This window comes from Anolis carolinensis, chromosome 3 (assembly GCF_035594765.1).
Source record: "Anolis carolinensis isolate JA03-04 chromosome 3, rAnoCar3.1.pri, whole genome shotgun sequence".
Classification (NCBI taxonomy): domain Eukaryota; kingdom Metazoa; phylum Chordata; class Lepidosauria; order Squamata; family Dactyloidae; genus Anolis; species Anolis carolinensis.
The window spans coordinates 38,796,354-38,822,470 of NC_085843.1; positions in this window are offsets into that span (position 1 = coordinate 38,796,354).

Genomic DNA, 26,117 nt, shown 5'->3' on the forward strand with positions numbered 1-26,117 from the left:
ACAACAATTGAATTGGTAATAGTTAATAAAATTGTCCTTATCTTATTTCATTTGTTTCATCCCATTATTCTCAGGGCTTGTTTAGTGGAATCTATAGAATTATTTTACCACTCTCTAGTAGAGGGAGGGGATAAAGCTCTCTAACAGAGTGCTTTAACAATCTGACCAATCTACAAATGCCAGAACATCATAGGAAGAAATCAGGACAGATTAAAGTCAGGACACTATCAGGTAGCTATAATTATGTAGCACAGTGTGAACAGTGAAAGAGATTCTGTAAGTATCATCACCTTCCAGCGATTGGATTTTTTTTTTACTTACAGTCCTAGGATTTGGAATATTCATGGCAATTTGAGGCATTGTGGTTCTTGTAGTCCAAAAGTAACATTCCAAAGCTGTGAGCCTAATCTAGCTTTGTTGCCATCTCCCACATAGAAGTCAAAACAGGTCAGGGCTAATGATCCCCTGCCAAAGGCAATATTGGTGTTTCCCACTAACATTTGTAATTACTTGGCTCCAAGTACACATTTGTCCAGCTCATAATGATTGGCTGTCTTCAGAGTAGAGTGCCATCCCATCTTCCGCCAAGTTCATCTCCAGCTCAGAATGCTAAATGAGATTTTCAGCCTCAGCGATCAGCATTCAGAGAACAGGCTTTCCCCAAAGCCATCTGCCTTAGAGATGCATGTGAAAAAGTTATTTAATGTTCAGCCCCTTTCTCTTGTTGAAACTCTTGCTGATTGCTCTGAAATGTCATGAACTACAAAGCCAGTTGCTTTGCAGGTGTGTGCACAGAAGTTCATTAATGTTCACCCTGTACTCTTGATGAAATTCCCATTGATTGCTCTGAACTACGTGACCCACCCAAGCAAGCAGCCTTTTGTTTGGTGACTAACTTATCTATTTTGAGTGAATTCCCTCAATTGCTTCTTGCAGGTATTTTACAGGATTGCTATCCCTCACTCATGTCTGAAATTCTCTGTTGTTTCCAGGTTTTTTTCTTTTAGACAAGAAAGTAGTTAAATATTCAAGTGACTCTACAACATAGAGTTGGTTCTGAGAAATACAATTCTTTATCTCCACAGAACAATGAAGTAGTGGACAACATGTATCATATCAGCATTTAGCTATTATTTAACACCCATTAATATTAGAAACCCAGAGCTACATCTTGTACTATTTGAACATTTTTGTGCTACAAACCTATGGCAATGAAACCCAATGTCGCTTTTCCAAAGGCTCCACCTTTCCTAGGGATAATCATGATTACCATATATACTAACGTATAATTTAACATCGTATATAACTTGAGGGCAGGTTTTGTGGCCAAAATTAAAGATTTTGTGTTGACCCACGGATAAGTCAAGCAGCCTTTTATGGAGACAGGAAAGCACTAATGCTGCCTTAGAGAACAACCATTACTGGCCATCACCGTCATTTCCTTACCCAGAGTTTCAAAAATGGCAGAAGTGGTGCCATTGCAGAGAAAGTAGAGTGCAGGGAGAAGGGTTTGGGTTTTTTTTTTTTGGGGGGGGGGGGGGGTTCTCCCAGAATAAACTCTTGGCTTTTGCCGAGAGATAGTTCCTTAACTGCTACTAAGGTGCAGCGCTTACATTGATCCATGGATAAGTCAACCTAGGCTTTTGGGACTGATTTTTTAACTCAGATTTTAGACCTAATGGGTAATCAATAATCTTTTCATTCCACTTTTAAAATGCCCCAGTTTTTTGGCCTCCTGCCACTTTCCCCTTCTGTCCTCAACTTATTTCAATGGCTGCAAACTAATTTCATAATTCAGAAATAATTTGCACTTCATTCATTCAGCAAGGGACAGAGGAGAGGAGGGGCATAATTTTGCCTTTTTTTTTACTAGCCTCAGGCAAAAGCAAACTGCTTCACCTTGTCCTGTGTTCTTCTTCATTAGTAAACTTTGCCAACTTGACCACACTGTGATATTACCTGGTCACATGTGTCCTGGTTTTGATCAATTACATGTGGGAAGGTATGCTTTTTCTAGCATAGAAGGAAAAATAATAGGGATGTACGAAACAGCAGAAATCCATTTAGAATTTCATTTTTAAATTTGTATGCCCCCTGTTTTGAAAAATTAGGCGGGGGGTATTTTGAATGCAAATTCCAAAAGTTTTGTTATCATTTCATTAGTTTTATTCCATTGGTGGCAAAGGGGGAATTTTAGAGGCTTTTTTCTCCGTCATTTCTATGGTTATTGGGATGACACTTGGCACACTTGTAGGATACATTGACAACCACAAGCTTGCCAAGTTTCAGAATGTTTCACTGAATTTCCCCACAACAACAGACCATGGGCATCATTCCCACAAAGTTTCAGAAAGATTTGATTAACCACTGATTTTTAGGATTTTTTTTTCAATTTAAGCACCTTGAGCAAGTCAAACTCTCTCATCCTCAGAGAACTGCAATTTTTTGAGTATTGGGAAGAAACTTGCCACACTTGTAGGACACATCAACAAAGATAAGCTTGTAGGATTTTTAATTTTAATTTTAAGATTTTTTTTCAATTATAGCTTTTTGAATTGGGTTGAACTAGATGCCTTTATTGGACCCTTTAGGGCAGTAGTTCTCAGCCTGTGGGTTCCCAGATGGTTTGGCCTTCAATTTCCAGAATTCCTAATAGCTGGTAAACTGACTGTGAATTCTGGGAGTTGTAGACCAAAACACCTGGGGGCCCACAGGTTAAGAACCACTGCTTTAGGGAAACCCTTAGATACTTGTTTCTCCATCATTTTATGGCTCTCAAGATGAAACCTGGAACACTTGTAGGGCACATTTGCAACTGTAGGTCTGCAAAGTTTCAGAATCTTTTGCTCATCCATTGATTTTTTGAAAATTTTTAAAGTTTTTACAAATAACTTTTTTAAAAAGAGTTATGATTTTGAATTTTCCCACATGACAGTACACTAGTAGGGCATCATTCCTGCAAAGTTTCAGAAAGATCCGATCATGAACTGATTTTTTAAAGAATTTTTTAATGATTTTTTTTTTTTAAAATACTTAGATGAGGAGACAACCTGCAGGGAAAAAAATAGGGAATTCTGAGACTTGAAGTCCAGGACAACTGAGAAAAAAACCAGCCTGTGATGGGCTGAAGAAGACCATGTGATGCGGCAAATATGCTTCAACTTGGAAAAAATTGTCAGGATATTAACCAATCCAGCAAAATTTTCCTGGAATTCTTGGGGGGAGGGGAGCTGTTTTGTTCTGTTTGAGTTCTGTGGGGGGCTTCCAGCATTTTGTTTCAGCTGTTCATATCTATAAATCACTGAATTTGGCTGAATTCCAAATCGACTCCTGGTATTTCGCACACCCCTAAAAAATAATAATCTTGAAATCAAGATTTGTGTCAAAAAGTATTATTTCCCATTAGAAGAATGTTCATCTCACATTAACATCAATAGTCATTACCTGCTTCAGAGTAAAGTCAATTCTCTCTCTGTTCAGCAGCAACATTTTGGGCCTTCTTATTTTGGTTTTACACAGCACACTGTCTCTACCATCTTTGAAATGGAAAATCTGCCTTCCTTGAAACATTTCATTGAGGTTAGCATGTTTATTAAAAATTTCCTTTATTCTTGAAAGCTCATTTCCAACAATTTGAATTGTAAGTCACTGTTATATAAAATCATGTAAGGCACAACATGCCTCTGAATACACACCAACCTTCTCCAACCTGGTGCCTTTCAGATGTTTTGAACTAGAATGCCAACCTTTCCCAGCAAAAATGCCCAATGGGCACTGAAACATCTAGAGAGTGCCATGTTCAGAAATGTTTGAATAAAGTATGATCTCTTCTGCACAGATTATGCTATTGGTACAACATAGATTGCGAGCAAATCAGTTCAGCAAAGAACAATAGCTTCCCCTATTCAACAGTATTTCAGTGATTTGCCTTCTTCACCCTTACATCTCACTGGCATTTATTTACTGACCAGTTGCACTGAGGACAGCATGCAAATCAAAACAGTAAAGAGGTCATAACTGATCAGATCCATGTTTTGTGTGGGAAGTGCAGGGAAGATATTAAATCCCTTAGGTTTCAAATCAAATGCCACACTCTAGATTCCACTATGGCAGCCTGCCAGAGAAGATATGGTAATTGTACTTTTCTCTGATGTACTTTAGAACAGAGATGATCCTATACTTAGAAAATTTGAGTTAACTACATCAGGGTAGCAGATTTGTCCCAAAAAAGGTATTTATTTAACTGTTGGTAATTTTATTTTATTTTAGTTATTTTAGTGTTGGGGTGGAGGAAGTCTTTAAAAGATTGCCTGCCTCACATGCCAAATAACCTGACAAGTTATGGATATTATGAACATAGTCTAGAATGGATAAGGGCACAATTTGCTTTTCCCCTCAGCTGAATGTTCAACTGAAAAAAGGAGAAAATAGGTTTTCAACCAGTGCTGTTAGATTTTTGGGTTCAACCTCACCTCCCCCAACGTCCAGTGTGGGAAACTAATAACTTAATTACAGATCAACTTATATACTTGTTTGTCCATGTCAGTTTCTTTTCATTCAAATTCATCTACCTTCCTAATTATTATTCCTTCTTTCAATACTAGGAATGCAAGATGGGAGAAAGGGTGTCCCAGAACTTCAACAATCCATGAAAATAATAATCACCCACTGTTAAGGTTTTCACTTGCTTGAGAGTAAAAAGGCAATCTTCCCTTATCATATAGTTTTTATTTTGTACACATATTACATTATGTACAATTTTATGCAAAAATTGTATTTTCTGTTCAACCTATGAGCTCTAGGTCTGAATGATTTGGTGAGACCTAAGCAACTTGGTCCCCATCAAACTTTACTCTGTGTGTGTGTGTGTGGGGGGGGGGAGTCAACATTTTGAATTCCCATAATGCTTTGGATTGATGCCATTTGGGATACTATGAATCCGTAGGAGTGTTTTAAATGGTAGGAACCAAGTAGATTCCTTCTCCAGTCACCTGGATGCAATTGCAGATACAGTATGTTTCTAAACGTTGTTTCAGTCTTTCTCATGCCTCCCTTCCCCAAAATGAATGAAAACCACTCCTATTTTAAGCTGCTATTTCTCAGACCTGTTGACAGTAAAAAAAAAGGGGGGGGGGAGAGAGAGAGAGAGAGAAAGAGAGAGAGGGAGAGGGAGAGGGAGAGGGAGAGAAGAGAGAATTTAAGACTGTCATTTGTATTTAGCTACCAGCCAAAATTCAGACAGATGGTGTTTTAGTGGCCTTGCGGACATGCAATCTAATTTTTGTATTTGTAAACAGGGCATTTCCTCATGGCATTTAAAATACAAAACAATAATTAAGACTGTTTGAGGATGTTCCAGATGGATTCAGAAAGTATCCCAGGAGGTCACCTGACATTTTGACTCTCTTAAAATTTCCTGTTTTCCAGGCAAATCTCCACTGCAAGGGTCATTTGAATAAACAAGCAAAGAGAAATTGATAAATACTAAAAGCCACTTCACCTGAGCAAGATTTCATGGAAAGCAGAGGCAGAAGCAAGCAGTAACTGCAACAGGTGGCAAAATGTAATAGTAGCTCGGATTGTTCGGAGAGATGTTGAGCATAGAAGAGCAGTTGGTTTCATAGAACATTGATGAAGAGGCGTCTGTTAGCTACTTCACTAAAAGTTGGAACTTAACAGAGAAACAGATAATAACATTTAGTACTATTGTTTAATGGTTTTCTGCAGTTGTGAGTATGTTTGGACTGCTGAATATTCATTAATTTTGTATGTTTACAATGATTTTCATTATTCACTAGAATAGAACTCTTGTCCAATGAACCAATTCTGTTATAATTCATAACTGGAATACAGAGCTATTCAATGTTATAGACTCTGTGTTATGAGATTGATGAGATTTCAAAGTAAATTTCATTTGGTTTGGTTTTTTTCGCTAGGATTACTGGAGTAAACACTGGAGAGGGCCCATAGAAGGCTTTAAAAGAGATCCCATGCCTTATCCTGCCCTGAGTCCCCCCGGGTGAGAAGGGCGGGGTATAAATGCTGGAAATAAATAAATTATCCATGATGGAGTGTTAGGACAGGATCTGTCTAGGACTAACTTTAGCTTTCATGCAGCAGAATGACAAAAAAGAGAATGTGCAAAATGACATATCATGATGTGTCAGATAAATTGCCTCAAGTACCAGTTTTGGGGAAACAATTGGTTATAAAGGAAGTGAAAAGAAGTTTGATTGGTCCATCAGTAGGTAGAACTACAAGTTCTAAATAGCTCCTTTTATGCAGAAGATCACAAGAAACAGAATTCTTATATGCCAAGATCTTATTACTTATTAATATCAATATGTTTATTGCCTAATATGTAGCAATGACTTTATTATTCCAGTCTCCTGAGCAATCAGGTTGCCTTTCTTTTAGGTCACAAAATTAATCCTTATCCTAAGAAACAGCCAATCTCTTGCAGCCCTTTTCTTGCTGTTTTTTTTTCCAAGTAGGAAATGAACAAGAGTTTGCCACTGCCTGGGGTGTTTCGGTCAATAGGTAAAGAAAATACTGTGCTATACATATTCCTTTCCATTGTCTCTGTGTCTTTCTTCCTTTCTTTCTTGTATATTCATTTTAATTTTTGTATCTGAATTATGAAACACCACCTCCAACAGCCACAGCCTGGAGGTAGAAGCATTAATATTGATGTCAGAAGGACCAGCAGCATGGCAGTAGGGTGATTTAAGGATGAGAATTATCAGGGACAGCACGAGAGTAAATAAATTCAAAGGACAATTTATTCTCTCTTTCATCTAACTTTTTTTCTAAGGCAGAATTAATAATAAAATAAAATAAGCAAATCAACAACCTCTAAGCTGCTGACTCAGTTAGTTTGTAACATTCTCCTTCTTGTTGACTACTTTGTGGTTTTCTATTTTATATACCAGTGTACAGGAGGAATGTGGCATCATGGGAATTCAATACTTTCATAAGTTATGTCCACACAAGAATGAGAATGCAGAGCATGATATTTGGCTGCCTGGGGAAAACAATACGATGCCTTTTCCTACTCACCTCTCCACAGAAACTGAGTAGACTGGCAGTTGAATTTTCCTTCAGAACTGGTGATGGAACAGTCTTCTTTGTGTGAGCAGAAGGCATCAGGATAGCTTTAAAGACACAGAAGAGCCTCCAATGAACATATGAGTGGACTGCTGCCAGTGCTCACTCTATGCAGTTCATCAGTTGCTGCCTGAGGCAGTAGTTTTACTTGTCTGAAACACGGAACCAGCCCCAGAAGGGATGAGAATTTCACAGAACAAATAATAGTTCTGTTGTATTTTAGGGCTAAGTCAAATAGGTAAGCACCAGAAAACTGAATGACAACATTGAAAGGGGCCTTAAGGACCATCTAGTTCATCCCACTCATCATGGACTATCATTTGTGGCTGAGTATTATTGCATTCCAAGTGTAGAGTCTGGGTGGTTGGTCCATAAGTGACTGTAGAGACCTATTTTGGGTCTGCATGTTCTTTTTCAGTGAGGACATTGGTTTCCAGTTAGGAGGCAGTTCTGACAAGAGTTTTCTTGATGCACTTCCCTCTTGGCACGTTTCTCCTTTTGCCCTCCATTTCTGCCTCTTTGAATTCCACAGCACTGTTGGTAACAGCTAATCTCCAGTTGGAACACTTTAGGAACATGGTTCCCAGTTCTTGACGTCTGTGCCACAGTTTTAAAAGTTAGTTTTAAGCCCATCTTTAAATCTCTTTTACTATCCACCAACATTTTATTTTCTGTTCTTGAGGTGAGAGTAGAATAATTGTTTTGGGAGACAGTGATTTGGCATTTGGACAATGTGGCCAGTCTACAGGGCCAGCCCTAGGTAATTTTCAAGTGTAAGCAAACAGTATTTTGGCACCCTCCCCCTCCCAAACCAGTCAGGTCTTAAGATGCATATATCAACCCTCAGGTAACAAGAGTAAAATAAATACAAATTAAAACTTTGGAAAACAAGAGTCAGTACAAAGAAACACTAGTGGAGGGGGGACAATTAACATTTTGAGAAAGCAGTGTATTTTTTATTTTTTTTGCATTGCTGTAGGTTTTTCGGGTGGTAGGCTCTTTTCCAGTCTCCAACAGACCTCAATCTCTGAGGATGCCTGCCATAGATGTGGGCAAAACATTAGGAGAAAATGCCTCTGGAACATGGCCATACAGCCCAAAAAACCTATAGGAATCAGTCGCATACAGCCAGGAATCCAGGTTGGTTGATCAATGCAAATGGGGAGAATCGAGACTCCTGTATCCCGATTGCATGGAGGAGAGATCAAGTCCCCTCCCCACCTCCCAATCTATACTGATCCTTTATATCCAGCTTCCTACAAACTCCTGAGAACTCCAGCAAACTCCTTAACGGAGAACAAGGTTCTGCGATTGGTGCAATTCCCTCCTCTTCCAGGCTTCCAATTTGTTCCAGGATTTTCTGCATTTTCCCCCTTACAATACTGGTTTGAAACTGCATAGAAATGTCAGTGTGGATAGATTATATTATGCTTTTAGTCCTCCTGTATTAAGAGCCCCACTTTTCATCTGAACTTGCTCTAAACAGGGTGTCCCAAAAAGGTATATACACTTAAAAACTGATACCTTAATTGAGGTTTGTTTTCCCCCCATGTTAAACCCATTGGAATTAATAATGGAAATCAGGCCCCTTTTATGCTGCTTTATGTCCCAGGATCTGATTCCAGATGATCTGATTTAAACTGGATTATATGTGTCTCCACTGCTATATAATCTGGGATAAGAAGATAATCTGGGATAAGATCCTGGGGTATAGGAACAGTGTGGAAGGAGCCTTAGGATGGAACTACACTGCCCTATATCCCAGGATCTGATCCTACATTATTTTATCCTGGATTATCTGGCATTATAGATTCATGTAATCCTGTTTGAATCAGATAATCTGGAATCAGATCCTGGGATGTAGCAGTAATGTGGAAAGGGTCTCTATGCCCTAATTCCCAGGATCTGATCCCAGATTATCTTCTTATCCCAGATTATCTGGCAGTGTGGACTCATATAATCCAGTTCAGAGCAGATAACCTGGGATCAGATCCTGGGATATAGGAGCAGTGTGGAAGATGATTCAGGCTGAATCTACACTGCCCTATATCCCAGGATCTGATCCCAGATTATCTTCTTATTATCAGATTATCTAGCAGTGTAGGGAATCAAATCCTGGGATATATGGAAGGGGCCTCATGATGAATCTACACTGCCCTATATCCCAGGATCTGATTCCAGATTATCTGATTTAAACTGGATTATATGAGTCCCCACTGCCATATAATCTGGGATAAGAAGAAATCTGGGATTAGATCCTGGAATATAGGGCAGTGTAGATCCAGCCTCAGATTTAAGTTTGGAACAAAAGAAATTAATTTTAAAATGTGATTGGAAGTGTGAAAAGATTTAACTGATTATCTTTGTGGTGTTAAAGAATGCCCATGCATCATGAACACCAGCTAGGTGATGGATTTCTTGGTCCTTTTTTGTCCACCAGATATTCTTGAGTTCTCTGGTCCTTCTTTGGACCTTAGCTTTTGCACTAGTGTAGATCTTTTTCTTACCTCCACAATTGATTTCTATTTGCAATATTTGGAAGGTTTCCCTTTTTTATTGATTAACTATTGGATTTTGTCCTCCTTAGGTATCTCTGATAGGATGGTGCCCAGCCACTACTTCAGCTGTCATTGCTGAATGCTATAGAATTATTGAATGTGTAGTTTGGTGAGTTACCAGCATGCGCTGGCAGAGAAGGGTAAAAATCTTGTAAAATTACAACACTCAGGATTAAATAGTTTGAACATGACAGTTAAAGTGGTATCAAACTGCATTAATTTTACAATGTAACTGCACCATTTGTTTATGAAAGCTTCTGCTACCAGTTTCCTTCTCTCCGATTCCTTTGTATATTGATATTCCAAACTATCATGGCTATGTCTTTAATTTATATTAGTATAGGAGCCCCCGATGGCGTAGTGGGCTACAGCCTTATGACTTGAAGGTTGGGTAGCTGACCTGAAGGCTTCCAGGTTTGAATCCAACCCGGGGAGAGCAGGGATGAGCTCCCTCTATCAGCTCCAGCTCCATGCGGGGACATGAGAGAAGCCTCCCACAAGGATGGTAAAACATCAAAACATCCAGTCCTCCCCTGGGCAATGTCCTTGCAGATGGCCAATTCTCTCACATCAGAAGCGACTTGGTGCAAATCGCTCCTGACACGATTCATGGTCTTCATGGTCCCATTTTAAAAAATAAGTAGAAAAGGAAGCAGGGATTCATGAGACGTACAGGAATGTGTAAATCTGACATAAGAAGTGGAAGGGAAATCAAAGGTAGCAAGAAGTTCTTGTATAAATATGCACTAACTGACTGGGATTGGCAAGTCTTACTTCAACACAGCTAAGCTCTGTTTCTATAAGCCATATCTTTGAGACATAAGAAGCATTCTTGGCAATGAATCCTGGATGATCTATACTTTTTCACAGCAATAGTAAAGATGCCGGTGACAAAAATTTGAGGAATTGTGTTTGACCCAAATAAGAACGCTTTCATTTATATTTTCAGAAATATGCATTTTTCCAATGCTATTTTTCCAATGCCAATGACCCCTCCCACCCATTCACCCAGCACATAAATCCATCTAATAAAATGATGGTCAATTGTGGCAGGTTTGGGGGACATTCTTCTGGCCATGGGATCTCTGTGGAGTTACACAGAACGACAATCATGTGAAACAGAGAAGATTGTCTGTTCAAAACAGTGAGTTGTCACCTCTGGGAAATCCCATGGGAGACAAATGTGCCTCTATTCTGGGCCCAAAAATTGCATTTTGGGGTGCTTAGAAATATCAGGGGGCATTTAAAAAGCTTGGATGAGTATGAAGCATCAGGGCGATCCTGTGTTTCATGCAGTTTCCTCAGTCTCTCCATTGCCTGGGAACACATTTGAACTAGATGGAAGACTGCTAATGCACTTTCTGCATTCAATCTCAAGTTCGTAGTTTCTAGGTTGACATATATTTGTATATTTTATATCCACATATTTGCGTATCTTTACTCTCTTCTCACTTTTTAAAAGGAGGTTGCCTGATGTTCTCCCTTTTCTCAACACAAACTGTTGGATCATCTCTCTCTTCATACTATTTTTGTCGATTTCCCCACTATACCCATCTTGGTTTCTTTTGACCCTAATTCTGTTTCTATAATGAGGCCATGCTAATCCATGCCAAAAAGCTTATGAGTTTGCTTTAAGCATGGGAAGAGGTCAGGAAGAAATGGTGAAGGGTACTTTTCTTTCTTCCTCCTGCTGCTGCTGCTGCTCATGAGGTCTGATCAATTTGCTTTCCTTTTGCCATTGTGCAGTTTTCCAGCTAAATTAACAATGGGGCTTGGGAAGGAAGAAGCTGGCAGTGGAGTGACGGGGAAGGTCAGAAGGAGAAGAGCAGGGTGAGCACAAGGAGGAGGGCGACATGAGCTCCAGGAAAGGTTGCCGATGCAAATGCCAGCATCTTTGTCATAACGTGGCAGAGGCCAACAATTTGTGCCATGTGACTGGTAAGGGGAAAGCAAATTAAGCAGTTGTTAAAAGGAGGCAATCAATTGGTACCTCCCCATGTGTTTCCTGAGCAGATCTGTCATTTCCCTTTATTAATTGAATTTCAGGAGAGCTCTTTTATGCATATTTACTTAGCTGCAGCAAAGGGCCAATCCCTTAGCAAAGAGGCCTGTCATCATCATTAGTTGTAATAATACAATAATAATAACATTAGCCAATATTCTTTCCTTCTAGATGATAGCTCTTGGAGGTATGGTTTTTTTCTCCCCTCAGTGATGATAACACTGATAATGATTATTATTATAAAGAATGCAACCCTCTCATGCTGGGCTCTAATTACCATCTTTATGAGGGTTACATATTCTGATATTCATGCACAAGGATTTATTTGTCAACAGTTTTTCTTCCTCTACTGCCTTTATGGCTGTTCTCATTTCTGCAGTTGTTTTTAGAAGGAACCATTGTGAGCACTGAAATTCAGTTACTTTATCACTGATCTTTTCTTCGGGAACTGTAGGAATTGTGCTTCTCACTTTCAGAGACAACATTAACCAACTCTTGTGATCATTAACATATTAGAGTAAACTTGAAAAAGAAAAGTGGGCAATTTATGGTCTTCCAGATGTTGTTGCACTATATTTGTAGGGCTGTCAGAGAGAAAACTGAAAATAGCTTTTCTACCTTTAATAGTTCTACAGAATGTTATTGCCATGCAGGAAAATGTCCAGAGTGAGGTAACCAAGATGGTAAAGTTCTGGGACCCCTTATAAGGAGCAGCTTAGGGAGCTGGGTATGTTTAGCCTTCAGAAGAGAAGGATAAGGTGGCATGATAGTCATGTTTAAAAATTTGAAATGGTGTCCTATTCAGCAATTCTGCACAGACACTCTAATAGGGTTCAAAGCCAGCTCGAGGATAGAATGTTGACACAATGTACATCCCCAATAAGTGTTGCAGTAGGCATCAAAACAGAGCAGCACATTAAAAAAACTCACAAGAATGTCCAGAACACCCAGGTAGTGTGCTGCAGCTCATCAGAGTATATCCCACGCAGGGCTTAAAACTGGCATATATTCTGATCATTTGCAGTACATCAGCACATCACAGTGGTCTGGTTAAGAAAAAACCACGTCCACTTACAATGGTGAGTGAGATGCTATTACAACTTTCAAGAAACAGATCCTGCAGTATATGATATTTAGACATTATTCCTATAACCACAAAGAAGGAAAAGAATATCTTAATAGTTGCAGACATTTGATAAACTGGACAATTCCTTCCTTCTAGTTTTTTTTTGGTATGACATCATGCTTCCTGAAACAAAGGACAAATAAAGGGAGAGGCAAGAAAGCCATCCTCTGTCAATGTCACAGATGAGCTGACAAGCATGCTAGTCCTTGTAGTATTCTCCAAAGCTAGGATCCAAGATGAAATTTTAGCAAATATTGCTAGTCATGCAATCAGATGACAAACAATGTGGCTGAAATTCCATCTTTTGCACAACCATTAAAGGTACAGAAGCCCTCTCTATTTTCAGTTTTGTAACCTTATTCATGATCCTTAGGCATGGATATCACAGTTAAGGCTAGGATCAGCAAAATCCAGGTCCCAAATCTTATTAAGGTGACAAAACTGCTATCTGAATATGGCTAATTGTATCTAAATTTAGAAATTGACTGAATTCTGCCATTTAAATTATCCGAAGCAACAACTCAGGCAGAAACCATCAACCTGGCTCATTCTTCAACAAGCACCAAAGCCTGGCTTCGGAGTATTATGGAAAATTGTTCCCAGTTATGAAAGATCTTAACCCTTTAACCCAAAACTCTATTCTTGGAACAATGACTGCAACAAAATACAGTGTTCCCTCACTACTTCACGGTTCACTTTTAGCAGATTTGCTGTTTCGCGGTTTTTCAATAAACTCTAAAAGACTATTAAAAATTATAAAAAATTACAATTTACACCATAAGGAAGGGAGAAAGGAGAAGCCAAAGGGAGATAAAAGGAGCCCAAGTGACAATAGAAGGAGAAGGAGGCGATTTATCAACACACGATTGGTTAATAAAGACTTAAAATAGTGTATAACATATCTAGTTGAACAACAACCTGTAATGGACTTATGAATCAGGACCCAGGAATTTGGCCAGCATCCAAGTCTCATGTCATTTAGGGTAACTGTCAGATTATGGCCCTGTATGCATATTAATGTGTGTGTGTGTGTTTGTGTGTGTAAAATTATATATATATATATTTAATTGTGAACACAAATAGAATCTCAATAACAAATCCCATGACATTAAATGGAACAAACAGATAATGATATTCCACTTAAATTCTCGCTCGATTTCATATGTCCTATTTTCTTAACCATACCATTTCCTCACTTATCAACCATCAGTTTTTCTTCCCTCTCTCCTACTCTCACCCCCCACTCTTCAGGAACAGTTGTACCACCAATTTGAGTGTTATATTAATTGATCAATTGTGAAGATGGTATGATTCAATTCTTTGTATTTTTTTCTCTAGCAACATTTCCCATTTCGAGTTCCAATTCTCCTTGGTATGGCCTATCATATATTTAATTCTTCTTTCAAAAATGTAATCATGAAGCATGTAGACCCATAAATATTCAAACCATTTTTTTAAAATTTCCACTTTCTTTGCTCTTTCTAGACCAGAGACACAATTACTTAGGCAGCTTCTATCATATATTTTATGATATCAACCCATTCCTTGATGCTGCCCATATCATCTATTTTCTGGGTAAAAAATTGCCTTTTATTCAGCTCTACTTTTTGCCCAATTAGTTTTTCCATCTCCTTCTTTATTTTATTATAATTTTTGAATCTTATCACAGTCCCACCACACATGTATAAAAGAGCCAATTTCACCACATTTGTGCCAACATAATTTTTATGTGGATTTGTTGATATTGGCTAATTTAAGTGGGGTTCTATATCATTTGGTCAATATTTTCTATTGTGTTTCTCTAGTCCTTATGTGTTTAACTTTTTTTTTGATTGAGTTAATCCAGTGTTCAATATCCATCTCATTGCAGTTAAGGTCATACTTCCATACCTCAACCAATGTTTATATCAATTAATATTGTTTTTCAGCTATTTTCTATACATGAAACCCATCAAGCCTTTATCCTTCTCTATTTTTCATTTTAAAATTTAATCTAAATCAGTTTTTTTCACAATTTTCATGTGGTGTTTTTGCAGATGAAAAATATCCTTTCAGACGTGTTATTTGTAGGCAGAAATTGCTTTTTTCCTACAAAAATGCTATTGTATGCTCAAAAATGTAAATTGTGCATTGAATAAATCTGGGTTTCTTCTCAGTATTTCCAAACACATGGGAAATGTGATTTTTGCTACTTCCCCTATATTTTTGACTATTATGTGCACCTCCAGGGCAAGACAGAACTGCAAGGTCCTAGCCAATGGCACCCTTACTGAGTTGACCTGGGTTTCAGACATTATCTGCTTGCTGTCTTCTCATTCCAACTTGCTCTGCAAAGCCTGAAACCACTTCTACTATACTTTGGCACTATGCTAATTATTGACTTCACTACTGTGTGACATTTCCATATGAGCAGAGACGGTTCAACAGCCAGCTGAACTAGGCACTTGCCTGTGGCGCAATTCTGTTCTGGGCGCAGTTGAGGCGCTCCCGGGTGCGCGCGTGTGTGTGCACGCGCACCTTGGCCTCCTCTCGGCAGGATCCTTCCCTCCATGCCTCCTTCCATGCCTCCCTCTCTGGCTTCCTGCCCCCTTTGGCTCTCCGCCCCGTCCCCGCCTCTCTCTCTCTGTGCACTCCTCCTCCTGAGTTTGGAAAGGGCTGCCTAGCTGAGCTGAAGTCCAGGCTGCTGGGGCTTGCCTCCTGGAGATGCTTTGGAGGGCGCTGGGGCAAAGGAGCCTCGCTGAAGCTCTGGGCGGGCGCCCTTTGGGACAAAGAAGTGCCTCTCTTCCCCCGTTTGGCACCAGATGAGAGCCAGGTTGGCCTCCTTGGACATGCTTCGGCTTCCCTCCCCTTTGCCTTTACAGCCGGAGAGCCAGGGCTGCCTGCACATGCAAAATGGAAAGGCCGGGTGGATCTCTCCTACTTGCTCAGGATGGGCTCCCATTGTGTGATGACCCATGGGCCTTGTAGTCCTGCTCAGGACATTGTAATTCCTGATGAAGATGAAAACTTGGGTTTTTTACCTTCCCAGTCTGAACTGGATTCCTCTCTGCCAGATCTTTCCCAGGCAGATCTGGGAACCTTGCACCTGCAAGAAAGTTGTCTCCCAGAAGTATGTCAAACAAGCCCAGAGCCTACTTCTCCCGTATTCTTGCGCCGGGAGTTTTGTAAACAACAGAGAAGTTTGGATTCAGCTTCGCGCAGGAGTGCGAGGATTGCAGCTAAGAATGTGGCCAATTAAGACTGCTTCTCGTGAGAATCTTTGGGGAGTCTCACATCTGGTCTCAGAGTTAGCTTTCGGTTCTGATTCCCAGAGAACTGCTTCGGCGGGAAGCTAGACTCTATTTAGGTGTTTTACCCGCGTAGTAACTTGGCGGAGTCAATTCGTCAGCCTACGGAGCGAGTTGTGTCTGGACAGCGCGCTCCGGTTCAAGCCTCGCTCCTGCTCAAGCCTTGCCTTGCTATCCAGCCTTCGCCTTGCTTCCCAGCCTTTGTTTATCTACGGACTTTGCCTTGTTTCCCAGGATCAATCCTTGCCTTGTTCCACGGATTTATCAAGTTATTCCACGGACCTTGTTCTTGTTCTTAGTTACCTTGTTCCACGTTCAAGCCTTGTTTCAAGTATCAAGTTATTTCCTAGCCTCGCTCAAGTTTCATGGACTAAAGGACCTTGTCATCTCCCCTCACTTTGCTTGGCAAAGTGAGTGTTTCGGTTATTGGATTACAACTTTGGACCTTAATATTTCTTATTGGACATTGCTTTTTTGGACTAATTCTGACCTTTCCTGGAAGGTCTAATTCTGGACTATTTTCTACACTTGTTTTTATTAACCTTATATATTCCTACAATAAAGATATTAGATAGATTCTGGCCTCTGTGTATGGTTATTGGTGCTCTGCAGCCTGGGTCGTGACAGTTTGACTCCGCCACCCTAAGCACCAATTAACCTCGGCCAGAATGTCTACCGGAACCGTACCTGGGCCGAGCGGCCAGCCGATTACCTACACCATCGACAAGGAAGAGGTGGACCGAATCCGTGATAAGCTCAATGCACAGGATGGAGAAATAAGGGGTTTGAAGGAACGCGGAGTTCGTCTTCCGGCCATGGCGTTGCCAACCAAGTTTACTGGAGAAGCTTCTAAGGTTCATGTCTTCCGTCGCCAATGTCAAGCTTATCTGGAGGCCCGTGCTGCCGAGTTTCCCCAAGAAGACATCAAAGTGGCATGGGTTTACAGTCTTCTAGACGGGCCAGCGGCCAGCTGGGCGACGGCACTGTTCGACCAAGCCTCTCCACACCTAAGATCAGCGCAACACTTCTTGGACCACCTCAAGGAGACTTGGGGAATCGAGGACAATTTGGAGGCAGCCGGTCACAAACTCCGTCGCCTTTTCCAAGGAGACAGACCTATGTCTCAGTATATAGCCGAGTTCCGAGTGCTGGCCCACAACACCGGCTGGAACGATGTAGCCCTCAGGGGACAATTCCGGGAGGGTCTCAACATTGAAATGCTGGAAGAAATCTCCAAGGTGGATCCTCCCCAGACCCTCGAGGCACTCATTGATCAATGTTTACGGGCTGAAGTCATGATTGCCAACAGGAAACAGTGGGTTCGAGGCCAGGGCAGTAGAGCCGGGGCAAAACCCCCCGCTCCCGCCAGCGTTCAGCCACGTCCGGTGTGGAGACCCCCACCGCCAACCCCATACCCCAGAGGAGGCGAGGAGGTGCCGATGCAGTTGGGCAATGTGCGTCCCAGACTAGATGCCGCCGAGAAGGCCCGTCGTCAACGCTTAAACCTCTGCTGGTACTGCGGGAACGGGGGCCACTTCGCCAGAGAGTGCCCAGCCAAAGGAAAGCCTGCCGCCCGTCTTGCGGCGGCGTCCTCCACGGAGACGAAGGCGTCTGAGCCGACTGGCACACAGCCGGCGGGGGAAGCCAACGACCGGGTGTAGAGGGGCTCGCCAACCCGGTCAAAAAATCCATCCAAGAGCCGCCAACCGGGGTCCTGTTCCTTCTCGTGGTCACATTATGGTCAGCAAAAAGGGGACCCGTCATGATCCACGCCATGATAGACTCTGGAGCTACCAACAATTTCATCGATAGAGAGTATGCCGACTCTCTGGGATTACAATATCATGATTTCAAGAATGCCCGTGTGGTGCAAGCCATAGACGGCCGTCCCCTCAAGACGGGCCCCGTAAGTCAGTGGTCGGAACCCACCAGGATGTGGATAAGGGAACATATGGAAGAGATTTCCTTCTTTGTTACCGAGGTCCCCCATTTCCCTGTGATTTTGGGAATTCCATGGCTGACTCTCCACGACCCTAACATCTCCTGGTCCAACAGAGAACTGCAGTTTGCTTCACCGTACTGCCAAAACCATTGCCTCGTAGCCAAGGTATGCCATGCCACAGACACCGAGCCCATCATCACCTTGCCAAAGAAGTACTCCGAGTATTGGGATGTATTCAATGAGAAAGAAGCCGAAAAATTACCCCCACATAGACCTTATGACTGTGCCATTGACTTGGTGGAGGGGGCCCCGATCCCGCGAGGGCATCTCTACTCCCCGACTGAACCAGAGCAAGAAGCTCTCAGGGAATTCCTAGAGACAAACCTTCGCAAGGGATTCATCAGACCCTCTCAATCCCCAGCCGCCTCCCCAGTGATGTTTGTGAAGAAGAAGTCAGGGGAACTACGCTTGGTGGTGGACTACAGAGCATTGAACAATATCACCAAGCGGAACAGCTATCCCCTGCCTTTAATCTCGGATCTACTGGATCGGCTTCGAGGAGCCAAGGTTTACACCAAGCTGGATCTTCGGGGGGCTTACAACTTAGTTCGCATCAGGGAAGGGGACGAGTGGAAGACCGCCTTCCAGACCAAATTCGGATTATTTGAGTCCCGAGTTATGAATTTCGGTTTATGCGGAGCCCCCGCAACGTTCCAGCATTTTGTCAATGACATTTTTCAGGACTATCTAGACAGGTTCTTGATAATCTACCTGGACGATTTTTTGGTGTTTTCCAGATCACAATCAGAACATGAGAACCACGTCAAAATGGTGTTACAACGATTGCGGGATCATGGACTTTATGCCAAGCTGGAAAAATGCGCTTTTGATCTACAAGAGGTAGATTTCCTTGGTTACCGCATCTCGCCTCTAGGGCTTTCCATGGATCCAGCCAAAGTTTCAGCAGTATTGGAATGGCGGGCGCCAACTAACAAGAAAGAGGTGCAGCGTTTCTTGGGGTTCGCGAACTACTACCGCAAGTTCATTCCAGATTTTGCCCGCTGGTCCGACCCCATCACTAGCTGCATCCGTGGAAAGCAGCCTTTCCGCTGGACTGATCAAGCAGAGAAAGGGTTCCAGCAACTAAAGAAACTATTCACCTCCCAGCCAATTCTACAGCACCCAAATCCTGGAACCCCTTTTGTGGTGCAAGCGGACGCCTCTGATGTGGCAATTGGGGCTGTACTCTTACAACCGGTGGGAGATCACCTCCACCCCTGTGCCTTTTATTCTCGTCAACTAACCACACCAGAGAGGAATTACACCATTTGGGAAAAAGAACTACTGGCCATAAAGGCAGCCTTTGAAACTTGGAGACATTGGCTAGAAGGGGCCAAATTTCCCATTGAAGTCCACACTGATCATCGTAATCTAGAACATCTAAGAACTGCCCGCAAACTAAATCAGAGGCAGCAACGTTGGGCTTTATTCTTTGAACGTTTCAACTTCCAGATCCATTATGTGACCCCAGCCCAAACCAAGCAAGCAGACGCCCTGTCACGTAAACCGGAATACGCTGCAGGACGCAAGGAGACCTTTGAATCCCAACTGCTACAACCTGAGAACTTTGCCACGCTCACGGTGGGGAACACCAAATCCATTCCCATTGGTTCAACTTCCCCTACTCCAGGACCCATCTGTGCTCAAGAAATCAGGGCTAGTCAGCAAGCAGATGCCTGGGCGCAGGACCAACTTCGCCAAGGTCTGCATTTCCCCTTTTCGCTTAAAGATGGGCTGCTCTGCTATAGAAATCATGTCTATATCCCACCCGGACCGGGCAGGGAAAAAGCGCTTCGTCTGTGTCATGACTGCAAACCAGCAGGACACTTCGGACTATTTAAAACTATGCATTTGATCCTAAGGGATTTTTGGTGGCCCAAGATCCGCAAGGATGTGGAAAAATATGTCAACACCTGCCCAGTATGCCAGCGCTCCAAGATACGAAGGGAGAAGCCCTCAGGGCTTTTACACCCCCTTCCTACCCCATCTCGCCCATGGGAAATAATTTCCGCGGATTTCATCACTGACCTACCACCTTCCTGTGGATTCACCACGATCTTAGTGGTGGTGGACCTATTCACCAAGTTAGCCCATTTCATTCCCTGCGAAGGCCTCCCCACGGCCAAGGAAACTGCGGATCTATTTCTTCAACATGTCTTCAGACTACATGGATTGCCCAAGAGTTTAGTCACAGACCGTGGATCTCAATTCACCTCTCGTTTTTGGAAGGCACTACAAAAACTATTGGGCATAGACTCTCGCTTATCTTCAGCTCATCATCCCCAAACAGATGGGCAAACGGAGCGCACCAATGCCACTTTGGAGCAGTATCTTCGCTGTTATGTAAACTATCAACAGGACAATTGGGCTTCTCTGTTACCACTGTCTGAGTTTGCCTACAACAATGGAGTTCAAGCTTCTACAAAAGAAACGCCGTTCTTTGCAAACTACGGCTTCCATCCACGTTTCTTTCCCCCTGTCATTGAAACTTCAGAGGTTCCCGCAGCAGAGGATTGGCTGCAGGAACTCACAGCGGTGCAACAACTTTTGCTCCAGCAACTGGACCAAGCCAAGGAGGACTATAAACGCCACGCTGACAAACATCGCCAGCCGGGCCCCGAAATCAAGGTAGGAGATCGAGTTTTCCTGTCCACTCGCTTTCTGCCCTCCCACCGCCCTTGCCGGAAGTTAGATGCCCGTTTCATTGGCCCCTATCCAGTGGTGGCGCAATTAAACCCCGTGACTTTCAAACTCCAACTTCCGCGTTCAATGCGCATTCACCCAGTGTTTCACCGTTCCCTGCTCCTTCCGGCGGATGGTGTGCGTCCTGATACAGACCAACCGGCCCCCCCTCCTGTTTTGATGAATGGGGAGGAGGAGTTCGAGGTTGAGGACATTTTGGATTCTCGCTTTCACCGCCGCCGCCTACAATATCTCATTGACTGGGTGGGTTTTGGCCCTGAGGAACGCTCCTGGGAAGACGCCTCCACAGTCCATGCTCCTGATCTAACCCGTCGCTTTCATCAGACCTATCCCACCAAACCGCGACCTCGCGCCTCGGGGAGAGGGCCCCAGTTTGGGAGGGGCCTTGAGGAGGGGGATAGTGTGATGACCCATGGGCCTTGTAGTCCTGCTCAGGACATTGTAATTCCTGATGAAGATGAAAACTTGGGTTTTTTACCTTCCCAGTCTGAACTGGATTCCTCTCTGCCAGATCTTTCCCAGGCAGATCTGGGAACCTTGCACCTGCAAGAAAGTTGTCTCCCAGAAGTATGTCAAACAAGCCCAGAGCCTACTTCTCCCGTATTCTTGCGCCGGGAGTTTTGTAAACAACAGAGAAGTTTGGATTCAGCTTCGCGCAGGAGTGCGAGGATTGCAGCTAAGAATGTGGCCAATTAAGACTGCTTCTCGTGAGAATCTTTGGGGAGTCTCACATCTGGTCTCAGAGTTAGCTTTCGGTTCTGATTCCCAGAGAACTGCTTCGGCGGGAAGCTAGACTCTATTTAGGTGTTTTACCCGCGTAGTAACTTGGCGGAGTCAATTCGTCAGCCTACGGAGCGAGTTGTGTCTGGACAGCGCGCTCCGGTTCAAGCCTCGCTCCTGCTCAAGCCTTGCCTTGCTATCCAGCCTTCGCCTTGCTTCCCAGCCTTTGTTTATCTACGGACTTTGCCTTGTTTCCCAGGATCAATCCTTGCCTTGTTCCACGGATTTATCAAGTTATTCCACGGACCTTGTTCTTGTTCTTAGTTACCTTGTTCCACGTTCAAGCCTTGTTTCAAGTATCAAGTTATTTCCTAGCCTCGCTCAAGTTTCATGGACTAAAGGACCTTGTCATCTCCCCTCACTTTGCTTGGCAAAGTGAGTGTTTCGGTTATTGGATTACAACTTTGGACCTTAATATTTCTTATTGGACATTGCTTTTTTGGACTAATTCTGACCTTTCCTGGAAGGTCTAATTCTGGACTATTTTCTACACTTGTTTTTATTAACCTTATATATTCCTACAATAAAGATATTAGATAGATTCTGGCCTCTGTGTATGGTTATTGGTGCTCTGCAGCCTGGGTCGTGACACATTGGCTATTTGGCGCTGTTTCAGCCGATACTGGCCAATGGGAGCTCTCCTTCCTTTTCTCCCTCCCTCCCTCACCCGTGCCTGGAAGCCACGCCCCCTCCTGTTGCTTTCCTCCATTAGCAGCAGCCAGGCGAGCAACGCGCGCCCTGCGAGGTGGGCTAGAAATTTAGAGCAGGATTTAAAACTGCTTTTTATTTGTGGGTTGCTGTGAGTTTTCCAGGCTGTGTGGCCATGTCGGGAGGCATTGTCTTCTGGCGTTTCGCCCATGGGGCAGGTATCCTCGGGGATTGTGAGGTCTGTTGGAAACTAGGCAAGTGGGGTTTATATATCTATGGAAGGTCCATGGTGAGAGACAGAACTCTTGTCTGCTTGAGGCAAGTGTGAATGTTGGAATTGGCCAGCTCGATGAGCATTGAATAGCCTTGCAGCTTCAAAGCCTGGCAGCTTCCTGCTTTTTATTAATTTATATCCCTCTCCTGACGTTTTACCCACATCTATGACAGGAAGAGCCAGCTAATACCTCCCAACAAAGGATTTCCCTAGGCATGAAGCAGCCAGCCTTTGAAGCTGCAAGGCCGCAAAGCTGCAAAGCTATTCATTGCTAATCAATTTGGCCAATTCCAACATTCACACTTGCCTCCAACAGTTCTTTCTTCTACCCTGGACATCATTCCACAGGTATATATACGCTCCACTTGCCCCCACCCTCCCTGATTGATTTTGTAGCTGCAAAGCCATTCAGTGCTAATCAATCTGGCCAATGGCAACATTCCCACTTGCCTCCAACAGTTCTTCTACCCTGGACATCATTCCACAGGTATATATACGCTCCACTTGCCCCCACCCTCTCTGATTGACTTTGCAGCTGCAAGGCCATTCAATGCTAATCAAGGTGGCCAGTTGCAACATTCACACATGCCTCCAACAGACAAGAGTTCTTTCTCCCACACTGGACATTATTCCATACTTATATAAACCATTGAAAATCAACAAAACCTGGCAACCACCATTAAAACACTTTAAAACCAGGACAGTGAATAAAGAGCAACACACAGAAAACAGAGGAATTGCAGACAGGCAACAATCAGGGCCAGCTAACACCACCCAACAAAGTATTACCCCAGGGAGGACTAAGCCAGGCTTTCAGGCTCCAAGGCCACTAAGTGCTAATCAGGGTGACCAATTGACTATGCCACAGCAACTGGCTAGTAGAAACATAAAATGTTAAAATTAGAAGGGACCTTAATGGCCATCACATTCAACCGCATTTACACACGTAAAGCATTCCTGAAAGATGACCATCTTTCCCCAAAGATGGAAAGTCCACAACAGTCCCATACAATCAATTCCACTATCACACAGAATACAAACATTATTCCTAATATTTAGGTGCTTCATTTCCTAGTTTTAGGTGAGATTAGGTCATTGTACCTTCAAGCCATTCCTAACTTATGGCAATCCAATCACAGGGGTTGCTTGGCAAGACTTGTTCAAAGAGAGGATGCTGCTGCTTTCCTCAAAGGCTGAGAGAGAGTGACTTACCAAAGGTCACCTAATGGGCTTCCATAGCACAGCAAAGAATTTGAACCCAGGTCTCAAGAGCCATCGTTCAATGCTCAAACCACTACACTGCTGTTTTAGGCTTGATAATGGCCCCTTCTGCACTGCCATATAAAATCCAGATCATCTGCTTTGAACTGGATTATATGGCAGTGTGGACTCAGATAATCCAGTTCAAAGCAGATAATGTGGATTATCTGCTTTGATAATTTTATATGGGAGCAATTGGTGTGTGTGGGGAGGGGCAGCACCAAAATTCGGGGGGGGGGGGGCGCCAAAATTCTGTTTGCCTAGTCTTGAAAATTATGTAGAGCCGGCTCTGCATATGAGATTGACTAGTTCTGTTCTAGAAAAGGCTGTGGTTCAGATGTTGGTTTTCAACCATGTTGTTCATTTCTTCTACATAGTGCCTGTGCATGTATGTTATGTATACTGAAGGTACATCTGTGGGCTATGGAAAGGAAGATATTGCTCAGGTAGAAGAGAAACCTTCTGATGCTAAACTCCCTTGCATCCTAAAAATCCTTCAAATTCATTTTAAACAGATCCTAGTCTTTGATCCAAACACATTCAACCCCCCCCCCCCCCCCCCCCACACACACACACATACACTTCAAATATGTCTTAGGTATTTGTCTTCAAAGAACTTCAAATGTAGACTTGGGGTCTTTCACAAGGAGGGATGTGGCTTTGCAGTATGGAATGACCAGCATGTGCTTTGAGAAGATTGTGGCCTTTACTAGAAAAAATTAATTCTCAAATATTTCTTCCAACCGTAGTTCGTTTACAAAGATTCACTTTCTTTTGAAATCTCATCCAACAGGGACATTATTGGAAGACCAGGGCAAACTGCATAGGCTACTCCTCAAGTCATGGCAGTTGATTGGGAAGATGGTAAAGGAACAGGAAGTACATATTTTACCAATGAGACAACTATATTTTAAGACATACAGTGTTTTATCGTTATCCAGCTTTGAAAGAAAAAAGGGGCGTCTTCTTCTTCTTTTTCACTGTTCATCTTCTAACATTTCTAATGAAGAGAAAGGAAGCATATTTCTAAGTGATTCAAAACAAAAGTGGAAATCTCTTTCAGCCAAATGTCTGAATTCAAATTCAGAGAAATTCTTGTCGGCTATATTCCAATGGCAGGTAGCATAAAAAACAAAAGGGTAGGACTAGAAATGTTAGTATATTTTCACTTATTATTGCCACCAGTGAAGTCTGGCTCCATAGAGGGTTGGATCAGAGAGCCAGTGTGGTATAGTGCTTTAAGTGTTGGGATAAAGCTCTGAATACCAGGATTTAAATCACAACTTGGTCATGAAAACCCACTGGGTGGCCTTGGAAAAGTCAAACTTTCTTAGTTTAAAAGGCAAGCTTCCTTCAAACAACTCTTTCAAATAAGCCTCCATGATAGGCTCGCCTTAGGGCTGCCATAAGTCAGAAAAAACTTGAAGGCACACAAGGAGGAGGAGGAGGACAATGACGATTATGATGATGACGACGACGACTAGCTCAGCTCAGCTGTTTATGATGCACATTGATGAACTGGTTTTCAATCACATTATATGAACCCCCCCCCCCCCCCTGCAGATTAACTAAATTCTGCACATTATCTACTCTAGGCAATCTTACAATCTGCATTATTTTTAAAGTTATGTTCTCACAATCTGGTGTTGATTTCATAGTGTGGGCATGTTTTTTAGTGTTCGCAATTTTTCCATATTATTGCACAACTTTCCAATGTGTGTGGGGTTCGCAATTCTCAACTGTTCTTTCCTGCTCTCTTATAGTCTCAATTTACTTCCATTCCTATTTCCCTTTAAGTCTGATGGCCAGGTGTAACCACTAAGGGTGTAAATCTCTGTCAGTTTGTTTCTCTCAGGCAAGAATCATAATTATATATTTTCTTTTTCTGCAATACATTCATTAAAATCTATTCCAGTTTTTTTTTTAAAAAAAATTATTCAGGTTGTGGCTTTGTTCTGTGCCAAAATGTATCTATAGTAATTTTGTGCAAAAAACCCCTATTTACTGTAGAAGACACGTTTTTCCCATAGAATAAGTCCTGACTCTTTCCCATCTAGGGGTCATTTTATCAAGGTTTCCTCACACTCAAGAAATCAATTTTCCAAACATTTTTGAATATTTTCAAATATTTCCATCCCTAGTAGTCATCTCCCAATTTTCATTTTTAAATAGTCAACCAGTCAGTTCCTAAAATACTGTTGATTTTTTTAAAGGTTCTTCTCACCAGAAGACATTATATAAGGTGATATTGTAGCCTCTGTATGAAAGGGGTCCCAGAGTTTGAAAACAGCTCAGAGATACCTACAAAACAGTATGTGGGGTATGTGTGTGCTAACAGCATTATAGGCCCCCAGGTAAAGCAGTGTACTG